The sequence below is a fragment of the Alnus glutinosa genome, chromosome 2 (genome assembly GCF_958979055.1).
Source record: "Alnus glutinosa chromosome 2, dhAlnGlut1.1, whole genome shotgun sequence".
In the NCBI taxonomy this organism is placed as follows: Eukaryota; Viridiplantae; Streptophyta; class Magnoliopsida; order Fagales; family Betulaceae; genus Alnus; species Alnus glutinosa.
The window spans coordinates 27,916,340-27,922,130 of NC_084887.1; the positions used below are offsets into that span (position 1 = coordinate 27,916,340).

Below are 5,791 nucleotides of genomic sequence, written 5' to 3' on the forward strand. Positions count from 1 at the left end.
TACGTACCTAGAATATGTGATAAGGGCATTATTGAAATTATGTTTATGCCCTCTTTAATAGAATAATTAGGTTAGGTTTTTAAATAAGGTAAAAGTCGTAGATTATTATTATTATTAAGTAAATAAGGAGTATTGCTCATAAAGCAATATCTCCAATAGGAAAATAAGGGATTTGTCTCCCTTTATAATTAATATTTATTATTTAGGATTTGTAATATTTATTTAATTATCGTCCTGTAATTCTAGCTTTGTAACCCTATTAATAAGGGTATTGAAGAATGAATAAAACAAGCAGAAAAATATTATTCAACTCTTGTGGTTGTTTAAGAGTTTTTAGAGTTTCTCGAATAACCCTAACCTTAGGAGGCCCAGGGTACCTCGAATACCCTACTATCCCAGGCACTTCCCCATCCAAATCACCATCTTCCATCCCTGTTACGGAAGACTGTAACACCATCACGGCTTTAAAACGCGTTGTGTCATAAATGATGCATTTATACATATAAGCATATCTCCATTTCCAGGCGATGTGGGATGTCACACTCTTCGAGAAGTCAACTCAACACAAATCCTTTATTTAAAATTTTTGAATCCTATGACACAATTGTAACCGTTTAAAATGTTGGATTCTGTGACTGTGAACTTGTGGGAGAATCTTCAGGCTACCTCACAGGTGAATGCAAGATAGGCTTTGGTGGAAATTATAAGGATTAGGCTACCTTCTAACATCTCGATCACCTTATCCATTGATGGACGATCTAAAGGACTAGTTTGAGTGCACCATAAACTGACCATTATCATCTTTTTTACTTTGTATTCTTCATCCTCTATTATATCCGCCAAAGTTACAAAAGTCCCACTCGATCTGTTCAAGTTCGTTATAAATTCCATGTGGAAAATATGTCTTGTTGGTTTGAGAGAGTTCACCATCAAATTCTTTTCTTGCTCCAACCATTTCCAAAGCCAACATTCCGTAGCTGTAAACATCAGACTTGTGGGAGACCCCACTAAAGTACCGACTAAAGACTTCTGGTACAATATATCCAGCAGTCCTTCTCATACTCGTCATTGACACTACTCTCTTTTGTTTTGCATAGTTTAGGAAGGCCAACATCAAATATTTTTGGGTGCAAATCCTCATCCAAAAGTATGTGGTTTTATGTCAAAATGTAGGATCCTTGTGTTACATCCACGGTGCAAGTATTCTAGTCCTCGAGCAATGCCAACTACAATTTGGAACATAGTGTTGTTGTCCAAGTGATGATTTGTAATTGGAGATCCTTTATCATATATGAACTTATTAAGAGATCCATAAGACATGAATTCATAGATTATAGCTCTTTCAGTCCTCTCGTAGCATAAGCCTAGAAGAGTGACTATATTAACATGGGATGTTCTACTAATGCTAGCCACTTCATTGATAAATTCTTCTTCATTACCTTTGGACGCGCTCATGATTTTCATTGCCACCATACGCCCTTCAGGTAGCTTCCCTTTGTATACAACACCATATCCTCCTTGTCCACCTTTTTCTTTGAATGAGTCGGTCAATTTCTTCACATCTGAATAAGTATATCGCTTTGGTGATATTGATATGTACTTCTGTTCGAATTCCTCATCAATGGTTTGAAAGTTTTTTGCACCACTTTTACTGCAGACCATTGCGTTACTTGAGAAGTACCTTCTCTTAACGCTGTAGATAATCACAAAAGAGATTACAAACAATCCCAGCCACAGCTCTAAAAATGCCTGCTTGCAAAGAATGGTCTTAATTAGTCATGTATTTCAATATTATAGCACAGGAAGAAGAATAGAAATAAAATAATGTATTGCAGAAATGGTACACGATCTCTTATGAAACATACAGAAAGATATATAATGCCTTTTCATTATCTGCATGTTAGAGCAAGAAAGAAAGAAAGAAGCTAGAATAACTTTTGTACAATATTGATCCTCATACCAAATGCAATTTTCAGCAACGGATTGCCATTCGATTCTGCAACAAGAACACAAAGTTAGAGAGTTCTTTTTTTTTTTTTTTTTTTTTTTTTTTTTTTTTCTGTAACTTGCATGATGATCACATTGTTACGACTAAAAATGAGTGTGGGAAGAGAAGTCAGGGAGGTATAAAAGAAAAAAAAATAGAAAAAAGTACACTTACCCTACAAACTACTATTCTATTATCAATGTGCCCCCAAAGTCCTAAACTACCAATGGTGTCAATGCCCTCCTCCCCCTCCCCCCCTCTCTTCCAAACTACTAAAAAATGTCAATTCCCCTTAGAGTCAACAAAAAGATAAAAGTAATCCTATAAAAGTTTCAATAAGACAAATATATCCTTATAAATTCGAGAAAAAAAAAAAAACACTAAAACTAAAAAATATATATCTATTTTTTTAATTTTTTTTTAATTTTTTTTTAAAAGATTGAAAGGTGCCCAAACTAAAATTATATAAAACAAAATCTAAAAAATAATTTTTTGGTTTTTTTTTTAATTTTAATTTTTTTTTAAAAAAGAATTATTTTTATATTTTTGTTTTGTTTTTAAAATTTTTTATAATTTTATGAAGACTATTTTTGTTATTGTAGGGCGCATTGACATTGTTTGGTAATTTAAGGGGCTACATTGATACAATTGGCAGTTTGAGAGACATATTGACAATTAGGTGATAGTTTAAGAGGAGTATGTGTACTTTTTCTCAAAAAATTATTTAGATTTTAGAATCCTCTAGAAGGATGTGCATGTAAACCTTTCTTATAGAATAGGAGTTTGAGTTCACCATTTTTTTATATATTTAAACTCTTTTTTGTTTGTTTGTTTTTGTTTTAGATGAATCAAAACTTTTATAAGCAAGAACACAAGATAACTACCCTTCAGTAAAAACTAGAACTAGTCCAAGAAACTAGGACACCACTTCTGCATCAACAAAGCAGAACACAAAAATACCTATAAAGTAGCAAATAGCAGCTACAAAACACAGAAACTAAAAAACTGCAGCAAACAATGAAGCAAGCTGCTACACAGAAACTACAATACAAAGTAGCTGCAAAAAACCCCCAGCCACCAAACACAACAAACACTTCAAACAACTGCAACAAGCAAAAATTACAACAAGAAATGCAAATTCCATCCATACACAAGACTTAAGTCTTTGGACAAGTTCTTAAATTTAAACTTTTGATATAAATAATGATTTAAAATGGTCAAAAAAAAAAAAAAAAAACTTTCAGTATAATTTATAATGTTTCTGGTTTGTATTTGTTATGGTAATATCTCATCTAAAAAAAACAAGACGACAACAAGAATTGCAACCCTGACCAACAAGTACAAACATTGATTCTTATATCCTGTTGAACAAACACTGTCTTTGCTGGGTATCTTCTGCTTGTTGTAGCTTATAATAGTATCAGGTGTAATATTAAGGTCAGATTGCAAAACCTCAGCTATGATTGTGAGATTTGAGCCCTGCCACACGTAGTATGAAGCTAAAGCTAAACCACATCCTTTGCTACATTTGAATTCGGCTATGGAATAGAAAACTGAGACCAATACCAGTATCCTGAAACCCCAACTTGGGTTTCATTGGATTGGGAAATTGGAAACTATTTTCTGATTTGTTAGCAAAATCAAGAACTGGGTATTTGGTGATTGGGGAATACAGAGAGGAATTAGATTGACTATACTCGATGGTACTGACCGTTGACTGGGTGAGTTTTGGGTTTGAAAACGCACATATACGGGTTGGCTAGAGATGAAGAGGAGGACTGTTGCTTCTGATAGCAGTCATGGTTAAGGTTAAACAGAGTTTATCCATGTGTTTATGTTTGATTGTCGTTTTCAGTGTCTGAGCCGACCAGAGAGAGTAATGCATGCACTTATTTCTCATTTTCATCAATATCCAAATGATTTGTCAAATTATTGTAAAAAAAAAAAGTTTCCATGCAAGGGATCGAATTAGTTGAGACACTTTATTTCAAAATAGAAAGAAATGGACATGAATCTTATAACATAACATAATGCACAAGTATCTTAATGTTATGAAGAATTTATTCATAACATGATAGATTGAGTAGGAGTGACAATTCGTGTTCGCATGACATCCTGTGTTAAGTTCAAGTTGTGTCAAAGTATGCGTATAAAACTATATACCTCAACTCTAACTCGACCCATTTAATTAAATGGGTAAGACTCTTCAGCCATAACTCTTTAATTTCGTGTGAGTTCATGGGTTGTATAAAAAATTGACAGCATTAAGATTGGATTGATTCTTAGAAAAAGTTTAGACATCTTTCAAACTCACATTTGAAAATAAATTTTTCTGGTTATTTTATTAACTTTCCAGTAACTTTAAATAGACACTTATAATAAGATAAAATAGAAAATACAATCTAATAAAACTAATCACATCCTAATTGATAACTAAAAATCCTTATTAACTAAAATTAAATTTTACTTCATTACAAATTCTAATCCCCTCCTAATTCATGTAACATTTCACCCCACTTTGAATAAACCTTGTCTCCAAGGTCCTAGAAAGACTCTTCATTCCTCGTGGCAGCTGAGGGTTGCTGCCTTCACAATTTTGATGAGTCACCGCTGAGACATGAAGAAATGATAAAATAAAAATGAACTAAACAAATCCCAACAATCTTATTCATGTACCCCAGTAGCTTTGGGTCTTGATAGGGTTGAAATTTGAAATAATATGCTTTTATGGGTGTTTTCATATGATTGTTGGTGTTTTAGATGATTGTTTTTCTGGAGGTGATTGGTGTGGGAATATGATTGTTTGTGGAAATGGTGCGTCAACTTGGTGGAATGAGTCGTGGGTGATTTTGATTGTGATGTGTGTAAGGGTCGTACCATCATATCTTGCTGTCTGGACCCTATTTTTATAGATGTACATCCGGATGCGAATACAGATGCAGTTATTTATAATATTTATATTCATATCACTTTAGAAATATTTACATTTGCATTGATGTCATTTTTTAAATCCAACATAACATATATATATGGGATTGGTCTGACCTTTCTTACCTTTATCTCTTTTTACAGCCTTGTGGAAGGACGAAAGAAGGGAAGTTACAGAACGGGGCAATGAAGGCTCGCGAGGTAGACAGCAAGCAACAGCTTCTCAGCCCCCTAACCTTTCTATTATATTATTAAAGCTAACGCTCGTCCCTATCTCTAAAGAGGCGTAAGCACTTCACTCGCTAAGGGATGGGATTCATTCACTTGCATTCCTGCTAGCACTACAAAAAGCTCTGGTCGTAACGCCCCTACTACTGCTGTGCAGCCTTTCCTCGGGTTCGTAGAGTCGAGTTTCTTGTTTACCCACAACGGAAGAGCCGCCCCCACTAGGAAAGCAGCCACAAGTCATAACGCGCTCTTCGCACAACAAATTCACTTTAAAGTTGACTTATTCGCTCGGCCAATCATCGGAATGTGTAGAAGATACTATAAGGGCCTAATATCTCAATAGCACATTTGTCTAAAGCTTCGAATGAGACTTCATATTTGAGTGCCGGAACGATCTGACTAGAAAGCCATTCAAAACTTGATTGAAGAACCATCATTTATTGAAGAAGCTATAGAGTTGATTACAAAAAGTACTAGTTTGAAAGGCTCGTTGGAATTGATCCGCTACGGGATTTGCATTATACGTACGTAATAGAAGCACTGAAAGTACTAAATAGAATATGTATTAGTTTGATAAGAGCATTCCTAGCACCTTTCCTTCCATTCCCATCTATTTTCCCTAAATATAGGGAACAAAACTACTTTTTA

General features: G+C 34.3%; 1 pseudogene; it reads right to left on the reverse strand.

The window, feature by feature from the left end:
- Positions 1-662: 662 nt before the first annotated feature.
- Positions 663-1,662, reverse strand: LOC133860440 (LEAF RUST 10 DISEASE-RESISTANCE LOCUS RECEPTOR-LIKE PROTEIN KINASE-like 2.3; annotated as a pseudogene).
- Positions 1,663-5,791: the final 4,129 nt, after the last annotated feature.